At 41.6% G+C, this 20,081-nt stretch overlaps 10 non-coding genes across 10 annotated transcripts; all 10 read left to right on the top strand.

Annotated features, from left to right (window-relative positions):
* Positions 1–380: 380 nt before the first annotated feature.
* LOC128628888 (5S ribosomal RNA) lies at positions 381–499 on the top strand. Its single transcript, XR_008393136.1, has one exon. It is a non-coding gene; the product is annotated as a 5S ribosomal RNA (ribosomal RNA).
* Positions 500–2,377: 1,878 nt separating this feature from the next.
* Positions 2,378–2,496, top strand: LOC128628883 (5S ribosomal RNA). The gene has a single exon (XR_008393131.1). It is a non-coding gene; the product is annotated as a 5S ribosomal RNA (ribosomal RNA).
* Positions 2,497–4,378: 1,882 nt separating this feature from the next.
* LOC128628882 (5S ribosomal RNA) lies at positions 4,379–4,497 on the top strand. The gene has a single exon (XR_008393130.1). It is a non-coding gene; the product is annotated as a 5S ribosomal RNA (ribosomal RNA).
* A 1,909-nt stretch (positions 4,498–6,406) lies between these two features.
* LOC128628881 (5S ribosomal RNA) lies at positions 6,407–6,525 on the top strand. Its single transcript, XR_008393129.1, has one exon. It is a non-coding gene; the product is annotated as a 5S ribosomal RNA (ribosomal RNA).
* A 1,916-nt stretch (positions 6,526–8,441) lies between these two features.
* LOC128628880 (5S ribosomal RNA) lies at positions 8,442–8,560 on the top strand. Its single transcript, XR_008393128.1, has one exon. It is a non-coding gene; the product is annotated as a 5S ribosomal RNA (ribosomal RNA).
* Positions 8,561–10,440: 1,880 nt separating this feature from the next.
* On the top strand, positions 10,441–10,559 carry LOC128628879 (5S ribosomal RNA). Its single transcript, XR_008393127.1, has one exon. It is a non-coding gene; the product is annotated as a 5S ribosomal RNA (ribosomal RNA).
* Positions 10,560–12,504: 1,945 nt separating this feature from the next.
* On the top strand, positions 12,505–12,623 carry LOC128628878 (5S ribosomal RNA). Its single transcript, XR_008393126.1, has one exon. It is a non-coding gene; the product is annotated as a 5S ribosomal RNA (ribosomal RNA).
* A 1,880-nt stretch (positions 12,624–14,503) lies between these two features.
* On the top strand, positions 14,504–14,622 carry LOC128628877 (5S ribosomal RNA). The gene has a single exon (XR_008393125.1). It is a non-coding gene; the product is annotated as a 5S ribosomal RNA (ribosomal RNA).
* Positions 14,623–16,545: 1,923 nt separating this feature from the next.
* On the top strand, positions 16,546–16,664 carry LOC128628875 (5S ribosomal RNA). Its single transcript, XR_008393123.1, has one exon. It is a non-coding gene; the product is annotated as a 5S ribosomal RNA (ribosomal RNA).
* A 1,922-nt stretch (positions 16,665–18,586) lies between these two features.
* On the top strand, positions 18,587–18,705 carry LOC128628874 (5S ribosomal RNA). The gene has a single exon (XR_008393122.1). It is a non-coding gene; the product is annotated as a 5S ribosomal RNA (ribosomal RNA).
* The last annotated feature ends 1,376 nt before the right edge of the window (positions 18,706–20,081 follow it).

The following is a 20,081-nucleotide window of genomic DNA, read 5'->3' as shown; positions in this document are numbered from 1 at the left end:
GTGGAAGTAGGCCTAGCTGTAAATACACTGTTCATGGTCAGCCTTCCTTCTCTTCCAGCAATTTGATATCTGATGACAATTTATTTATTTATTTAATAAAGGCGTACCTGGCATTAGAATGAAGCAAGAAGCTAAGATGCAGTGTTCCTTTTGAAAAAATGTAGGGAAATAAAGATGAGTGAACATGCAGTAAAGTGGTATTAAACCCATGAGCTGGAGAGCCATGTGCTCGTGCATGTGTGCAGGAGGTGAGACAGATTCCTTGGTTTGGACGAAAGGTTTGTACTCGCCGTACGATTGCAAATCAGCAAGTGAGTGAATCGAGAACGACTTGGGCTTCAGCCTACAGTATAAATAGGCCGTAGTGCAGCTAGTCTCTCGCTTACGGCCATACCACCCTGAGAATGCCCGATCTCGTCCGATCTCGGAAGCTAAGCAGGGTCGGGCCTGGTTAGTACTTGGATGGGAGACCGCCTGGGAATACCAGGTGCTGTAAGCTTTTCCCTCTTCAAAGTCTCCACTGCAACTTTTCAAACGAGAAATATTTTTGCAACTTTCACGAAATTATTAGTACACAAACACGCGATGGAGAGACACATCTGACAAAAATCCAAACTAACTCATTCAACTGAGCAGAAAATTCTTTTAGAACCACAAAATTATCTCCACGTCATTCATGTTGCCTTCATTTCGGTCTTTCGTCGGGCTTTCCTTTCTTTAGGCGCCTATTCCCCCATGTTGCTCATTTCTCTAGCTCTGTATGTGCGAAGATTCGACGGGCTTCCAATCGCAGATATAATAGGCGAAATTCTTGATGATATTTCTCTTGTGATTATTTTGCCTATTATTAGGATGTTTTTTCTGCTTCTAGTACAAGCAGTAATCTATTACTATTGCATTAAGAACCTTATTTATTCACGATCATCACCAGTTTCTGTCACCATGCCCCGACAGTGCCATATACACATTTCATTTGCCTATGTGCTACTGCAACTTTGCACGATGACACTCCCTGACACTGTACATGGCAGCAGCGGATTGCTCTTCGTCATTGTCAGTAGAAATTCTGCTATTCTGATTCAACGCCCTTTTATTCGTGTGACTGCAGTGTCACATTTGTATGATTTGCACTCAGAGACGATGCGCTGTGTCAATTACTCGCACCTGCAACGGGGTATTGCTCATTTCTTCAGTTATCTACAGTATTCTTTTCTTTCTAGATATGTACCACTCATATAATGACAGGAGATGCAAACCTAATTTCCATGTAATCTTAGGATGACAAGAAACATATCCTCTTCTGTCTATTCAATTCAAAATGTACAGTTTTACATTTATCATCTAGTTACTGTTAATACATTTACTTTCCTTCCTTCAATCACCTATATAGATTTATTCACACGTTTGTTTGTCTGTTTATTTTTTCTCTTTTTTCATAGTGTTTTTTGAGTATCCTTTTACTTCCATCAATTTTTCCCAATTCCTTCCTTTATTTTCTGCATTTCCCCACACGTAGGCTACTGGTGCGTGATTCTTTCTTTTTATAGCATGATCGGCAACCACATTGAGCATGCACTGTTTGTGCACATCATTCAGTCATGATGGCCATGAAAGCTCGTTTCTGCAGATGGTAAGGGAAACTCGGCATTCTGTGTGTTTTTCAGTGGTGTTAAATCGTGGCCTTTTGATTCAGCTCATTACAAAACATCCGACTGAAGTTTCCAGTTGGAGCACTTGTGGAAGTCCCTTTTGATAGACTCGTCTAACGAACGCTGTAAATTAAGAGAGCGAGAGAGAGAGAGAGAGAGAGAGAGAGATTGCTCGATTCAACAGGCCACACACTCCAGCTCACTTGGTGGCGGTAATGCGCCCAACTCCTGAATCGGCCTAAAACATCAAAGAAGAGCGCAGGCGCTCGGCTCTTGTAGTTGCAGTGGCCGTTTAATTGTCGGTTTGATTGTTTTTTAACGCACTAATAATTGATCAAGAAAGGTATTGTGGAAGTAGGCCTAGCTGTAAATACACTGTTCATGGTCAGCCTTCCTTCTCTTCCAGCAATTTGATATCTGATGACAATTTATTTATTTATTTAATAAAGGCGTACCTGGCATTAGAATGAAGCAAGAAGCTAAGATGCAGTGTTCCTTTTGAAAAAATGTAGGGAAATAAAGATGAGTGAACATGCAGTAAAGTGGTATTAAACCCATGAGCTGGAGAGCCATGTGCTCGTGCATGTGTGCAGGAGGTGAGACAGATTCCTTGGTTTGGACGAAAGGTTTGTACTCGCCGTACGATTGCAAATCAGCAAGTGAGTGAATCGAGAACGACTTGGGCTTCAGCCTACAGTATAAATAGGCCGTAGTGCAGCTAGTCTCTCGCTTACGGCCATACCACCCTGAGAACGCCCGATCTCGTCCGATCTCGGAAGCTAAGCAGGGTCGGGCCTGGTTAGTACTTGGATGGGAGACCGCCTGGGAATACCAGGTGCTGTAAGCTTTTCCCTCTTCAAAGTCTCCACTGCAACTTTTCAAACGAGAAATATTTTTGCAACTTTCACGAAATTATTAGTACACAAACACGCGATGGAGAGACACATCTGACAAAAATCCAAACTAACTCATTCAACTGAGCAGAAAATTCTTTTAGAACCACAAAATTATCTCCACGTCATTCATGTTGCCTTCATTTCGGTCTTTCGTCGGGCTTTCCTTTCTTTAGGCGCCTATTCCCCCATGTTGCTCATTTCTCTAGCTCTGTATGTGCGAAGATTCGACGGGCTTCCAATCGCAGATATAATAGGCGAAATTCTTGATGATATTTCTCTTGTGATTATTTTGCCTATTATTAGGATGTTTTTTCTGCTTCTAGTACAAGCAGTAATCTATTACTATTGCATTAAGAACCTTATTTATTCACGATCATCACCAGTTTCTGTCACCATGCCCCGACAGTGCCATATACACATTTCATTTGCCTATGTGCTACTGCAACTTTGCACGATGACACTCCCTGACACTGTACATGGCAGCAGCGGATTGCTCTTCGTCATTGTCAGTAGAAATTCTGCTATTCTGATTCAACGCCCTTTTATTCGTGTGACTGCAGTGTCACATTTGTATGATTTGCACTCAGAGACGATGCGCTGTGTCAATTACTCGCACCTGCAACGGGGTATTGCTCATTTCTTCAGTTATCTACAGTATTCTTTTCTTTCTAGATATGTACCACTCATATAATGACAGGAGATGCAAACCTAATTTCCATGTAATCTTAGGATGACAAGAAACATATCCTCTTCTGTCTATTCAATTCAAAATGTACAGTTTTACATTTATCATCTAGTTACTGTTAATACATTTACTTTCCTTCCTTCAATCACCTATATAGATTTATTCACACGTTTGTTTGTCTGTTTATTTTTTCTCTTTTTTCATAGTGTTTTTTGAGTATCCTTTTACTTCCATCAATTTTTCCCAATTCCTTCCTTTATTTTCTGCATTTCACCACACGTAGGCTACTGGTGCGTGATTCTTTCTTTTTATAGCATGATCGGCAACCACATTGAGCATGCACTGTTTGTGCACATCATTCAGTCATGATGGCCATGAAAGCTCGTTTCTGCAGATGGTAAGGGAAACTCGGCATTCTGTGTGTTTTTCAGTGGTGTTAAATCGTGGCCTTTTGATTCAGCTCATTACAAAACATCCGACTGAAGTTTCCAGTTGGAGCACTTGTGGAAGTCCCTTTTGATAGACTCGTCTAACGAACGCTGTAAATTAAGAGAGCGAGAGAGAGAGAGAGAGAGAGAGAGAGAGAGATTGCTCGATTCAACAGGCCACACACTCCAGCTCACTTGGTGGCGGTAATACGCCCAACTCCTGAATCGGCCTAAAACATCAAAGAAGAGCGCAGGCGCTCGGCTCTTGTAGTTGCAGTGGCCGTTTAATTGTCGGTTTGATTGTTTTTTAACGCACTAATAATTGATCAAGAAAGGTATTGTGGAAGTAGGCCTAGCTGTAAATACACTGTTCATGGTCAGCCTTCCTTCTCTTCCAGCAATTTGATATCTGATGACCATTTATTTATTTATTTAATAAAGGCGTACCTGGCATTAGAATGAAGCAAGAAGCTAAGATGCAGTGTTCCTTTTGAAAAAATGTAGGGAAATAAAGATGAGTGAACATGCAGTAAAGTGGTATTAAACCCATGAGCTGGAGAGCCATGTGCTCGTGCATGTGTGCAGGAGGTGAGACAGATTCCTTGGTTTGGACGAAAGGTTTGTACTCGCCGTACGATTGCAAATCAGCAAGTGAGTGAATCGAGAACGACTTGGGCTTCAGCCTACAGTATAAATAGGCCGTAGTGCAGCTAGTCTCTCGCTTACGGCCATACCACCCTGAGAACGCCCGATCTCGTCCGATCTCGGAAGCTAAGCAGGGTCGGGCCTGGTTAGTACTTGGATGGGAGACCGCCTGGGAATACCAGGTGCTGTAAGCTTTTCCCTCTTCAAAGTCTCCACTGCAACTTTTCAAACGAGAAATATTTTTGCAACTTTCACGAAATTATTAGTACACAAACACGCGATGGAGAGACACATCTGACAAAAATCCAAACTAACTCATTCAACTGAGCAGAAAATTCTTTTAGAACCACAAAATTATCTCCACGTCATTCATGTTGCCTTCATTTCGGTCTTTCGTCAGGCTTTCCTTTCTTTAGGCGCCTATTCCCCCATGTTGCTCATTTCTCTAGCTCTGTATGTGCGAAGATTCGACGGGCTTCCAATCGCAGATATAATAGGCGAAATTCTTGATGATATTTCTCTTGTGATTATTTTGCCTATTATTAGGATGTTTTTTCTGCTTCTAGTACAAGCAGTAATCTATTACTATTGCATTAAGAACCTTATTTATTCACGATCATCACCAGTTTCTGTCACCATGCCACGACAGTGCCATATACACATTTCATTTGCCTATGTGCTACTGCAACTTTGCACGATGACACTCCCTGACACTGTACATGGCAGCAGCGGATTGCTCTTCGTCATTGTCAGTAGAAATTCTGCTATTCTGATTCAACGCCCTATTATTCGTGTGACTGCAGTGTCACATTTGTATGATTTGCACTCAGAGACGATGCGCTGTGTCAATTACTCGCACCTGCAACGGGGTATTGCTCATTTCTTCAGTTATCTACAGTATTCTTTTCTTTCTAGATATGTACCACTCATATAATGACAGGAGATGCAAACCTAATTTCCATGTAATCTTAGGATGACAAGAAACATATCCTCTTCTGTCTATTCAATTCAAAATGTACAGTTTTACATTTATCATCTAGTTACTGTTAATACATTTACTTTCCTTCCTTCAATCACCTATATAGATTTATTCACACGTTTGTTTGTCTGTTTATTTTTTCTCTTTTTTCATAGTGTTTTTTGAGTATCCTTTTACTTCCATCAATTTTTCCCAATTCCTTCCTTTATTTTCTGCATTTCACCACACGTAGGCTACTGGTGCGTGATTCTTTCTTTTTATAGCATGATCGGCAACCACATTGAGCATGCACTGTTTGTGCACATCATTCAGTCATGATGGCCATGAAAGCTCGTTTCTGCAGATGGTAAGGGAAACTCGGCATTCTGTGTGTTTTCAGTGGTGTTAAATCGTGGCCTTTTGATTCAGCTCATTACAAAACATCCGACTGAAGTTTCCAGTTGGAGCACTTGTGGAAGTCCCTTTTGATAGACTCGTCTAACGAACGCTGTAAATTAAGAGAGAGAGAGAGAGAGAGAGAGAGAGAGAGAGAGAGAGAGAGAGAGAGAGAGAGAGAGAGAGAGATTGCTCGATTCAACAGGCCACACACTCCAGCTCACTTGGTGGCGGTAATGCGCCCAACTCCTGAATCGGCCTAAAACATCAAAGAAGAGCGCAGGCGCTCGGCTCTTGTAGTTGCAGTGGCCGTTTAATTGTCGGTTTGATTGTTTTTTAACGCACTAATAATTGATCAAGAAAGGTATTGTGGAAGTAGGCCTAGCTGTAAATACACTGTTCATGGTCAGCCTTCCTTCTCTTCCAGCAATTTGATATCTGATGACCATTTATTTATTTATTTAATAAAGGCGTACCTGGCATTAGAATGAAGCAAGAAGCTAAGATGCAGTGTTCCTTTTGAAAAAATGTAGGGAAATAAAGATGAGTGAACATGCAGTAAAGTGGTATTAAACCCATGAGCTGGAGAGCCATGTGCTCGTGCATGTGTGCAGGAGGTGAGACAGATTCCTTGGTTTGGACGAAAGGTTTGTACTCGCCGTACGATTGCAAATCAGCAAGTGAGTGAATCGAGAACGACTTGGGCTTCAGCCTACAGTATAAATAGGCCGTAGTGCAGCTAGTCTCTCGCTTACGGCCATACCACCCTGAGAACGCCCGATCTCGTCCGATCTCGGAAGCTAAGCAGGGTCGGGCCTGGTTAGTACTTGGATGGGAGACCGCCTGGGAATACCAGGTGCTGTAAGCTTTTCCCTCTTCAAAGTCTCCACTGCAACTTTTCAAACGAGAAATATTTTTGCAACTTTCACGAAATTATTAGTACACAAACACGCGATGGAGAGACACATCTGACAAAAATCCAAACTAACTCATTCAACTGAGCAGAAAATTCTTTTAGAACCACAAAATTATCTCCACGTCATTCATGTTGCCTTCATTTCGGTCTTTCGTCGGGCTTTCCTTTCTTTAGGCGCCTATTCCCCCATGTTGCTCATTTCTCTAGCTCTGTATGTGCGAAGATTCGACGGGCTTCCAATCGCAGATATAATAGGCGAAATTCTTGATGATATTTCTCTTGTGATTATTTTGCCTATTATTAGGATGTTTTTTCTGCTTCTAGTACAAGCAGTAATCTATTACTATTGCATTAAGAACCTTATTTATTCACGATCATCACCAGTTTCTGTCACCATGCCCCGACAGTGCCATATACACATTTCATTTGCCTATGTGCTACTGCAACTTTGCACGATGACACTCCCTGACACTGTACATGGCAGCAGCGGATTGCTCTTCGTCATTGTCAGTAGAAATTCTGCTATTCTGATTCAACGCCCTTTTATTCGTGTGACTGCAGTGTCACATTTGTATGATTTGCACTCAGAGACGATGCGCTGTGTCAATTACTCGCACCTGCAACGGGGTATTGCTCATTTCTTCAGTTATCTACAGTATTCTTTTCTTTCTAGATATGTACCACTCATATAATGACAGGAGATGCAAACCTAATTTCCATGTAATCTTAGGATGACAAGAAACATATCCTCTTCTGTCTATTCAATTCAAAATGTACAGTTTTACATTTATCATCTAGTTACTGTTAATACATTTACTTTCCTTCCTTCAATCACCTATATAGATTTATTCACACGTTTGTTTGTCTGTTTATTTTTTCTCTTTTTTCATAGTGTTTTTTGAGTATCCTTTTACTTCCATCAATTTTTCCCAATTCCTTCCTTTATTTTCTGCATTTCCCCACACGTAGGCTACTGGTGCGTGATTCTTTCTTTTTATAGCATGATCGGCAACCACATTGAGCATGCACTGTTTGTGCACATCATTCAGTCATGATGGCCATGAAAGCTCGTTTCTGCAGATGGTAAGGGAAACTCGGCATTCTGTGTGTTTTTCAGTGGTGTTAAATCGTGGCCTTTTGATTCAGCTCATTACAAAACATCCGACTGAAGTTTCCAGTTGGAGCACTTGTGGAAGTCCCTTTTGATAGACTCGTCTAACGAACGCTGTAAATTAAGAGAGCGAGAGAGAGAGAGAGAGAGAGAGAGAGAGAGAGAGAGAGAGAGAGAGAGAGAGAGAGAGAGAGAGATTGCTCGATTCAACAGGCCACACACTCCAGCTCACTTGGTGGCGGTAATGCGCCCAACTCCTGAATCGGCCTAAAACATCAAAGAAGAGCGCAGGCGCTCGGCTCTTGTAGTTGCAGTGGCCGTTTAATTGTCGGTTTGATTGTTTTTTAACGCACTAATAATTGATCAAGAAAGGTATTGTGGAAGTAGGCCTAGCTGTAAATACACTGTTCATGGTCAGCCTTCCTTCTCTTCCAGCAATTTGATATCTGATGACAATTTATTTATTTATTTAATAAAGGCGTACCTGGCATTAGAATGAAGCAAGAAGCTAAGATGCAGTGTTCCTTTTGAAAAAATGTAGGGAAATAAAGATGAGTGAACATGCAGTAAAGTGGTATTAAACCCATGAGCTGGAGAGCCATGTGCTCGTGCATGTGTGCAGGAGGTGAGACAGATTCCTTGGTTTGGACGAAAGGTTTGTACTCGCCGTACGATTGCAAATCAGCAAGTGAGTGAATCGAGAACGACTTGGGCTTCAGCCTACAGTATAAATAGGCCGTAGTGCAGCTAGTCTCTCGCTTACGGCCATACCACCCTGAGAACGCCCGATCTCGTCCGATCTCGGAAGCTAAGCAGGGTCGGGCCTGGTTAGTACTTGGATGGGAGACCGCCTGGGAATACCAGGTGCTGTAAGCTTTTCCCTCTTCAAAGTCTCCACTGCAACTTTTCAAACGAGAAATATTTTTGCAACTTTCACGAAATTATTAGTACACAAACACGCGATGGAGAGACACATCTGACAAAAATCCAAACTAACTCATTCAACTGAGCAGAAAATTCTTTTAGAACCACAAAATTATCTCCACGTCATTCATGTTGCCTTCATTTCGGTCTTTCGTCGGGCTTTCCTTTCTTTAGGCGCCTATTCCCCCATGTTGCTCATTTCTCTAGCTCTGTATGTGCGAAGATTCGACGGGCTTCCAATCGCAGATATAATAGGCGAAATTCTTGATGATATTTCTCTTGTGATTATTTTGCCTATTATTAGGATGTTTTTTCTGCTTCTAGTACAAGCAGTAATCTATTACTATTGCATTAAGAACCTTATTTATTCACGATCATCACCAGTTTCTGTCACCATGCCCCGACAGTGCCATATACACATTTCATTTGCCTATGTGCTACTGCAACTTTGCACGATGACACTCCCTGACACTGTACATGGCAGCAGCGGATTGCTCTTCGTCATTGTCAGTAGAAATTCTGCTATTCTGATTCAACGCCCTTTTATTCGTGTGACTGCAGTGTCACATTTGTATGATTTGCACTCAGAGACGATGCGCTGTGTCAATTACTCGCACCTGCAACGGGGTATTGCTCATTTCTTCAGTTATCTACAGTATTCTTTTCTTTCTAGATATGTACCACTCATATAATGACAGGAGATGCAAACCTAATTTCCATGTAATCTTAGGATGACAAGAAACATATCCTCTTCTGTCTATTCAATTCAAAATGTACAGTTTTACATTTATCATCTAGTTACTGTTAATACATTTACTTTCCTTCCTTCAATCACCTATATAGATTTATTCACACGTTTGTTTGTCTGTTTATTTTTTCTCTTTTTTCATAGTGTTTTTTGAGTATCCTTTTACTTCCATCAATTTTTCCCAATTCCTTCCTTTATTTTCTGCATTTCACCACACGTAGGCTACTGGTGCGTGATTCTTTCTTTTTATAGCATGATCGGCAACCACATTGAGCATGCACTGTTTGTGCACATCATTCAGTCATGATGGCCATGAAAGCTCGTTTCTGCAGATGGTAAGGGAAACTCGGCATTCTGTGTGTTTTTCAGTGGTGTTAAATCGTGGCCTTTTGATTCAGCTCATTACAAAACATCCGACTGAAGTTTCCAGTTGGAGCACTTGTGGAAGTCCCTTTTGATAGACTCGTCTAACGAACGCTGTAAATTAAGAGAGCGAGAGAGAGAGAGAGAGAGAGAGAGAGAGATTGCTCGATTCAACAGGCCACACACTCCAGCTCACTTGGTGGCGGTAATACGCCCAACTCCTGAATCGGCCTAAAACATCAAAGAAGAGCGCAGGCGCTCGGCTCTTGTAGTTGCAGTGGCCGTTTAATTGTCGGTTTGATTGTTTTTTAACGCACTAATAATTGATCAAGAAAGGTATTGTGGAAGTAGGCCTAGCTGTAAATACACTGTTCATGGTCAGCCTTCCTTCTCTTCCAGCAATTTGATATCTGATGACCATTTATTTATTTATTTAATAAAGGCGTACCTGGCATTAGAATGAAGCAAGAAGCTAAGATGCAGTGTTCCTTTTGAAAAAATGTAGGGAAATAAAGATGAGTGAACATGCAGTAAAGTGGTATTAAACCCATGAGCTGGAGAGCCATGTGCTCGTGCATGTGTGCAGGAGGTGAGACAGATTCCTTGGTTTGGACGAAAGGTTTGTACTCGCCGTACGATTGCAAATCAGCAAGTGAGTGAATCGAGAACGACTTGGGCTTCAGCCTACAGTATAAATAGGCCGTAGTGCAGCTAGTCTCTCGCTTACGGCCATACCACCCTGAGAACGCCCGATCTCGTCCGATCTCGGAAGCTAAGCAGGGTCGGGCCTGGTTAGTACTTGGATGGGAGACCGCCTGGGAATACCAGGTGCTGTAAGCTTTTCCCTCTTCAAAGTCTCCACTGCAACTTTTCAAACGAGAAATATTTTTGCAACTTTCACGAAATTATTAGTACACAAACACGCGATGGAGAGACACATCTGACAAAAATCCAAACTAACTCATTCAACTGAGCAGAAAATTCTTTTAGAACCACAAAATTATCTCCACGTCATTCATGTTGCCTTCATTTCGGTCTTTCGTCAGGCTTTCCTTTCTTTAGGCGCCTATTCCCCCATGTTGCTCATTTCTCTAGCTCTGTATGTGCGAAGATTCGACGGGCTTCCAATCGCAGATATAATAGGCGAAATTCTTGATGATATTTCTCTTGTGATTATTTTGCCTATTATTAGGATGTTTTTTCTGCTTCTAGTACAAGCAGTAATCTATTACTATTGCATTAAGAACCTTATTTATTCACGATCATCACCAGTTTCTGTCACCATGCCACGACAGTGCCATATACACATTTCATTTGCCTATGTGCTACTGCAACTTTGCACGATGACACTCCCTGACACTGTACATGGCAGCAGCGGATTGCTCTTCGTCATTGTCAGTAGAAATTCTGCTATTCTGATTCAACGCCCTATTATTCGTGTGACTGCAGTGTCACATTTGTATGATTTGCACTCAGAGACGATGCGCTGTGTCAATTACTCGCACCTGCAACGGGGTATTGCTCATTTCTTCAGTTATCTACAGTATTCTTTTCTTTCTAGATATGTACCACTCATATAATGACAGGAGATGCAAACCTAATTTCCATGTAATCTTAGGATGACAAGAAACATATCCTCTTCTGTCTATTCAATTCAAAATGTACAGTTTTACATTTATCATCTAGTTACTGTTAATACATTTACTTTCCTTCCTTCAATCACCTATATAGATTTATTCACACGTTTGTTTGTCTGTTTATTTTTTCTCTTTTTTCATAGTGTTTTTTGAGTATCCTTTTACTTCCATCAATTTTTCCCAATTCCTTCCTTTATTTTCTGCATTTCACCACACGTAGGCTACTGGTGCGTGATTCTTTCTTTTTATAGCATGATCGGCAACCACATTGAGCATGCACTGTTTGTGCACATCATTCAGTCATGATGGCCATGAAAGCTCGTTTCTGCAGATGGTAAGGGAAACTCGGCATTCTGTGTGTTTTCAGTGGTGTTAAATCGTGGCCTTTTGATTCAGCTCATTACAAAACATCCGACTGAAGTTTCCAGTTGGAGCACTTGTGGAAGTCCCTTTTGATAGACTCGTCTAACGAACGCTGTAAATTAAGAGAGAGAGAGAGAGAGAGAGAGAGAGAGAGAGAGAGAGAGAGAGAGAGAGAGAGAGAGAGAGAGAGAGAGAGAGAGAGAGAGAGAGAGAGAGAGAGAGAGATTGCTCGATTCAACAGGCCACACACTCCAGCTCACTTGGTGGCGGTAATGCGCCCAACTCCTGAATCGGCCTAAAACATCAAAGAAGAGCGCAGGCGCTCGGCTCTTGTAGTTGCAGTGGCCGTTTAATTGTCGGTTTGATTGTTTTTTAACGCACTAATAATTGATCAAGAAAGGTATTGTGGAAGTAGGCCTAGCTGTAAATACACTGTTCATGGTCAGCCTTCCTTCTCTTCCAGCAATTTGATATCTGATGACCATTTATTTATTTATTTAATAAAGGCGTACCTGGCATTAGAATGAAGCAAGAAGCTAAGATGCAGTGTTCCTTTTGAAAAAATGTAGGGAAATAAAGATGAGTGAACATGCAGTAAAGTGGTATTAAACCCATGAGCTGGAGAGCCATGTGCTCGTGCATGTGTGCAGGAGGTGAGACAGATTCCTTGGTTTGGACGAAAGGTTTGTACTCGCCGTACGATTGCAAATCAGCAAGTGAGTGAATCGAGAACGACTTGGGCTTCAGCCTACAGTATAAATAGGCCGTAGTGCAGCTAGTCTCTCGCTTACGGCCATACCACCCTGAGAACGCCCGATCTCGTCCGATCTCGGAAGCTAAGCAGGGTCGGGCCTGGTTAGTACTTGGATGGGAGACCGCCTGGGAATACCAGGTGCTGTAAGCTTTTCCCTCTTCAAAGTCTCCACTGCAACTTTTCAAACGAGAAATATTTTTGCAACTTTCACGAAATTATTAGTACACAAACACGCGATGGAGAGACACATCTGACAAAAATCCAAACTAACTCATTCAACTGAGCAGAAAATTCTTTTAGAACCACAAAATTATCTCCACGTCATTCATGTTGCCTTCATTTCGGTCTTTCGTCGGGCTTTCCTTTCTTTAGGCGCCTATTCCCCCATGTTGCTCATTTCTCTAGCTCTGTATGTGCGAAGATTCGACGGGCTTCCAATCGCAGATATAATAGGCGAAATTCTTGATGATATTTCTCTTGTGATTATTTTGCCTATTATTAGGATGTTTTTTCTGCTTCTAGTACAAGCAGTAATCTATTACTATTGCATTAAGAACCTTATTTATTCACGATCATCACCAGTTTCTGTCACCATGCCCCGACAGTGCCATATACACATTTCATTTGCCTATGTGCTACTGCAACTTTGCACGATGACACTCCCTGACACTGTACATGGCAGCAGCGGATTGCTCTTCGTCATTGTCAGTAGAAATTCTGCTATTCTGATTCAACGCCCTTTTATTCGTGTGACTGCAGTGTCACATTTGTATGATTTGCACTCAGAGACGATGCGCTGTGTCAATTACTCGCACCTGCAACGGGGTATTGCTCATTTCTTCAGTTATCTACAGTATTCTTTTCTTTCTAGATATGTACCACTCATATAATGACAGGAGATGCAAACCTAATTTCCATGTAATCTTAGGATGACAAGAAACATATCCTCTTCTGTCTATTCAATTCAAAATGTACAGTTTTACATTTATCATCTAGTTACTGTTAATACATTTACTTTCCTTCCTTCAATCACCTATATAGATTTATTCACACGTTTGTTTGTCTGTTTATTTTTTCTCTTTTTTCATAGTGTTTTTTGAGTATCCTTTTACTTCCATCAATTTTTCCCAATTCCTTCCTTTATTTTCTGCATTTCACCACACGTAGGCTACTGGTGCGTGATTCTTTCTTTTTATAGCATGATCGGCAACCACATTGAGCATGCACTGTTTGTGCACATCATTCAGTCATGATGGCCATGAAAGCTCGTTTCTGCAGATGGTAAGGGAAACTCGGCATTCTGTGTGTTTTTCAGTGGTGTTAAATCGTGGCCTTTTGATTCAGCTCATTACAAAACATCCGACTGAAGTTTCCAGTTGGAGCACTTGTGGAAGTCCCTTTTGATAGACTCGTCTAACGAACGCTGTAAATTAAGAGAGCGAGAGAGAGAGAGAGAGAGAGAGAGAGAGATTGCTCGATTCAACAGGCCACACACTCCAGCTCACTTGGTGGCGGTAATACGCCCAACTCCTGAATCGGCCTAAAACATCAAAGAAGAGCGCAGGCGCTCGGCTCTTGTAGTTGCAGTGGCCGTTTAATTGTCGGTTTGATTGTTTTTTAACGCACTAATAATTGATCAAGAAAGGTATTGTGGAAGTAGGCCTAGCTGTAAATACACTGTTCATGGTCAGCCTTCCTTCTCTTCCAGCAATTTGATATCTGATGACCATTTATTTATTTATTTAATAAAGGCGTACCTGGCATTAGAATGAAGCAAGAAGCTAAGATGCAGTGTTCCTTTTGAAAAAATGTAGGGAAATAAAGATGAGTGAACATGCAGTAAAGTGGTATTAAACCCATGAGCTGGAGAGCCATGTGCTCGTGCATGTGTGCAGGAGGTGAGACAGATTCCTTGGTTTGGACGAAAGGTTTGTACTCGCCGTACGATTGCAAATCAGCAAGTGAGTGAATCGAGAACGACTTGGGCTTCAGCCTACAGTATAAATAGGCCGTAGTGCAGCTAGTCTCTCGCTTACGGCCATACCACCCTGAGAACGCCCGATCTCGTCCGATCTCGGAAGCTAAGCAGGGTCGGGCCTGGTTAGTACTTGGATGGGAGACCGCCTGGGAATACCAGGTGCTGTAAGCTTTTCCCTCTTCAAAGTCTCCACTGCAACTTTTCAAACGAGAAATATTTTTGCAACTTTCACGAAATTATTAGTACACAAACACGCGATGGAGAGACACATCTGACAAAAATCCAAACTAACTCATTCAACTGAGCAGAAAATTCTTTTAGAACCACAAAATTATCTCCACGTCATTCATGTTGCCTTCATTTCGGTCTTTCGTCAGGCTTTCCTTTCTTTAGGCGCCTATTCCCCCATGTTGCTCATTTCTCTAGCTCTGTATGTGCGAAGATTCGACGGGCTTCCAATCGCAGATATAATAGGCGAAATTCTTGATGATATTTCTCTTGTGATTATTTTGCCTATTATTAGGATGTTTTTTCTGCTTCTAGTACAAGCAGTAATCTATTACTATTGCATTAAGAACCTTATTTATTCACGATCATCACCAGTTTCTGTCACCATGCCACGACAGTGCCATATACACATTTCATTTGCCTATGTGCTACTGCAACTTTGCACGATGACACTCCCTGACACTGTACATGGCAGCAGCGGATTGCTCTTCGTCATTGTCAGTAGAAATTCTGCTATTCTGATTCAACGCCCTATTATTCGTGTGACTGCAGTGTCACATTTGTATGATTTGCACTCAGAGACGATGCGCTGTGTCAATTACTCGCACCTGCAACGGGGTATTGCTCATTTCTTCAGTTATCTACAGTATTCTTTTCTTTCTAGATATGTACCACTCATATAATGACAGGAGATGCAAACCTAATTTCCATGTAATCTTAGGATGACAAGAAACATATCCTCTTCTGTCTATTCAATTCAAAATGTACAGTTTTACATTTATCATCTAGTTACTGTTAATACATTTACTTTCCTTCCTTCAATCACCTATATAGATTTATTCACACGTTTGTTTGTCTGTTTATTTTTTCTCTTTTTTCATAGTGTTTTTTGAGTATCCTTTTACTTCCATCAATTTTTCCCAATTCCTTCCTTTATTTTCTGCATTTCACCACACGTAGGCTACTGGTGCGTGATTCTTTCTTTTTATAGCATGATCGGCAACCACATTGAGCATGCACTGTTTGTGCACATCATTCAGTCATGATGGCCATGAAAGCTCGTTTCTGCAGATGGTAAGGGAAACTCGGCATTCTGTGTGTTTTCAGTGGTGTTAAATCGTGGCCTTTTGATTCAGCTCATTACAAAACATCCGACTGAAGTTTCCAGTTGGAGCACTTGTGGAAGTCCCTTTTGATAGACTCGTCTAACGAACGCTGTAAATTAAGAGAGAGAGAGAGAGAGAGAGAGAGAGAGAGAGAGAGAGAGAGAGAGAGAGAGAGAGAGAGAGAGAGAGAGAGAGAGAGATTGCTCGATTCAACAGGCCACACACTCCAGCTCACTTGGTGGCGGTAATGCGCCCAACTCCTGAATCGGCCTAAAACATCAAAGAAGAGCGCAGGCGCTCGGCTCTTGTAGTTGCAGTGGCCGTTTAATTGTCGGTTTGATTGTTTTTTAACGCACTAATAATTGATCAAGAAAGGTATTGTGGAAGTAGGCCTAGCTGTAAATACACTGTTCATGGTCAGCCTTCCTTCTCTTCCAGCAATTTGATATCTGATGACAATTTATTTATTTATTTAATAAAGGCGTACCTGGCATTAGAATGAAGCAAGAAGCTAAGATGCAGTGTTCCTTTTGAAAAAATGTAGGGAAATAAAGATGAGTGAACATGCAGTAAAGTGGTATTAAACCCATGAGCTGGAGAGCCATGTGCTCGTGCATGTGTGCAGGAGGTGAGACAGATTCCTTGGTTTGGACGAAAGGTTTGTACTCGCCGTACGATTGCAAATCAGCAAGTGAGTGAATCGAGAACGACTTGGGCTTCAGCCTACAGTATAAATAGGCCGTAGTGCAGCTAGTCTCTCGCTTACGGCCATACCACCCTGAGAACGCCCGATCTCGTCCGATCTCGGAAGCTAAGCAGGGTCGGGCCTGGTTAGTACTTGGATGGGAGACCGCCTGGGAATACCAGGTGCTGTAAGCTTTTCCCTCTTCAAAGTCTCCACTGCAACTTTTCAAACGAGAAATATTTTTGCAACTTTCACGAAATTATTAGTACACAAACACGCGATGGAGAGACACATCTGACAAAAATCCAAACTAACTCATTCAACTGAGCAGAAAATTCTTTTAGAACCACAAAATTATCTCCACGTCATTCATGTTGCCTTCATTTCGGTCTTTCGTCGGGCTTTCCTTTCTTTAGGCGCCTATTCCCCCATGTTGCTCATTTCTCTAGCTCTGTATGTGCGAAGATTCGACGGGCTTCCAATCGCAGATATAATAGGCGAAATTCTTGATGATATTTCTCTTGTGATTATTTTGCCTATTATTAGGATGTTTTTTCTGCTTCTAGTACAAGCAGTAATCTATTACTATTGCATTAAGAACCTTATTTATTCACGATCATCACCAGTTTCTGTCACCATGCCCCGACAGTGCCATATACACATTTCATTTGCCTATGTGCTACTGCAACTTTGCACGATGACACTCCCTGACACTGTACATGGCAGCAGCGGATTGCTCTTCGTCATTGTCAGTAGAAATTCTGCTATTCTGATTCAACGCCCTTTTATTCGTGTGACTGCAGTGTCACATTTGTATGATTTGCACTCAGAGACGATGCGCTGTGTCAATTACTCGCACCTGCAACGGGGTATTGCTCATTTCTTCAGTTATCTACAGTATTCTTTTCTTTCTAGATATGTACCACTCATATAATGACAGGAGATGCAAACCTAATTTCCATGTAATCTTAGGATGACAAGAAACATATCCTCTTCTGTCTATTCAATTCAAAATGTACAGTTTTACATTTATCATCTAGTTACTGTTAATACATTTACTTTCCTTCCTTCAATCACCTATATAGATTTATTCACACGTTTGTTTGTCTGTTTATTTTTTCTCTTTTTTCATAGTGTTTTTTGAGTATCCTTTTACTTCCATCAATTTTTCCCAATTCCTTCCTTTATTTTCTGCATTTCCCCACACGTAGGCTACTGGTGCGTGATTCTTTCTTTTTATAGCATGATCGGCAACCACATTGAGCATGCACTGTTTGTGCACATCATTCAGTCATGATGGCCATGAAAGCTCGTTTCTGCAGATGGTAAGGGAAACTCGGCATTCTGTGTGTTTTTCAGTGGTGTTAAATCGTGGCCTTTTGATTCAGCTCATTACAAAACATCCGACTGAAGTTTCCAGTTGGAGCACTTGTGGAAGTCCCTTTTGATAGACTCGTCTAACGAACGCTGTAAATTAAGAGAGCGAGAGAGAGAGAGAGAGAGAGAGAGAGAGAGAGAGAGAGAGAGAGAGAGAGAGAGAGAGAGAGAGAGAGAGATTGCTCGATTCAACAGGCCACACACTCCAGCTCACTTGGTGGCGGTAATGCGCCCAACTCCTGAATCGGCCTAAAACATCAAAGAAGAGCGCAGGCGCTCGGCTCTTGTAGTTGCAGTGGCCGTTTAATTGTCGGTTTGATTGTTTTTTAACGCACTAATAATTGATCAAGAAAGGTATTGTGGAAGTAGGCCTAGCTGTAAATACACTGTTCATGGTCAGCCTTCCTTCTCTTCCAGCAATTTGATATCTGATGACCATTTATTTATTTATTTAATAAAGGCGTACCTGGCATTAGAATGAAGCAAGAAGCTAAGATGCAGTGTTCCTTTTGAAAAAATGTAGGGAAATAAAGATGAGTGAACATGCAGTAAAGTGGTATTAAACCCATGAGCTGGAGAGCCATGTGCTCGTGCATGTGTGCAGGAGGTGAGACAGATTCCTTGGTTTGGACGAAAGGTTTGTACTCGCCGTACGATTGCAAATCAGCAAGTGAGTGAATCGAGAACGACTTGGGCTTCAGCCTACAGTATAAATAGGCCGTAGTGCAGCTAGTCTCTCGCTTACGGCCATACCACCCTGAGAACGCCCGATCTCGTCCGATCTCGGAAGCTAAGCAGGGTCGGGCCTGGTTAGTACTTGGATGGGAGACCGCCTGGGAATACCAGGTGCTGTAAGCTTTTCCCTCTTCAAAGTCTCCACTGCAACTTTTCAAACGAGAAATATTTTTGCAACTTTCACGAAATTATTAGTACACAAACACGCGATGGAGAGACACATCTGACAAAAATCCAAACTAACTCATTCAACTGAGCAGAAAATTCTTTTAGAACCACAAAATTATCTCCACGTCATTCATGTTGCCTTCATTTCGGTCTTTCGTCGGGCTTTCCTTTCTTTAGGCGCCTATTCCCCCATGTTGCTCATTTCTCTAGCTCTGTATGTGCGAAGATTCGACGGGCTTCCAATCGCAGATATAATAGGCGAAATTCTTGATGATATTTCTCTTGTGATTATTTTGCCTATTATTAGGATGTTTTTTCTGCTTCTAGTACAAGCAGTAATCTATTACTATTGCATTAAGAACCTTATTTATTCACGATCATCACCAGTTTCTGTCACCATGCCCCGACAGTGCCATATACACATTTCATTTGCCTATGTGCTACTGCAACTTTGCACGATGACACTCCCTGACACTGTACATGGCAGCAGCGGATTGCTCTTCGTCATTGTCAGTAGAAATTCTGCTATTCTGATTCAACGCCCTTTTATTCGTGTGACTGCAGTGTCACATTTGTATGATTTGCACTCAGAGACGATGCGCTGTGTCAATTACTCGCACCTGCAACGGGGTATTGCTCATTTCTTCAGTTATCTACAGTATTCTTTTCTTTCTAGATATGTACCACTCATATAATGACAGGAGATGCAAACCTAATTTCCATGTAATCTTAGGATGACAAGAAACATATCCTCTTCTGTCTATTCAATTCAAAATGTACAGTTTTACATTTATCATCTAGTTACTGTTAATACATTTACTTTCCTTCCTTCAATCACCTATATAGATTTATTCACACGTTTGTTTGTCTGTTTATTTTTTCTCTTTTTTCATAGTGTTTTTTTAGTATCCTTTTACTTCCATCAATTTTTCCCAATTCCTTCCTTTATTTTCTGCATTTCCCCACACGTAGGCTACTGGTGCGTGATTCTTTCTTTTTATAGCATGATCGGCAACCACATTGAGCATGCACTGTTTGTGCACATCATTCAGTCATGATGGCCATGAAAGCTCGTTTCTGCAGATGGTAAGGGAAACTCGGCATTCTGTGTGTTTTTCAGTGGTGTTAAATCGTGGCCTTTTGATTCAGCTCATTACAAAACATCCGACTGAAGTTTCCAGTTGGAGCACTTGTGGAAGTCCCTTTTGATAGACTCGTCTAACGAACGCTGTAAATTAAGAGAGCGAGAGAGAGAGAGAGAGAGAGAGAGAGAGAGAGAGAGAGAGAGAGAGAGAGAGAGAGAGAGAGAGAGAGAGAGAGAGAGAGAGAGA

This window comes from Ictalurus punctatus, chromosome 20, assembly GCF_001660625.3.
Source record: "Ictalurus punctatus breed USDA103 chromosome 20, Coco_2.0, whole genome shotgun sequence".
In the NCBI taxonomy this organism is placed as follows: Eukaryota; Metazoa; Chordata; class Actinopteri; order Siluriformes; family Ictaluridae; genus Ictalurus; species Ictalurus punctatus.
This window is presented reverse-complemented; position numbering and strand designations above follow the sequence as displayed.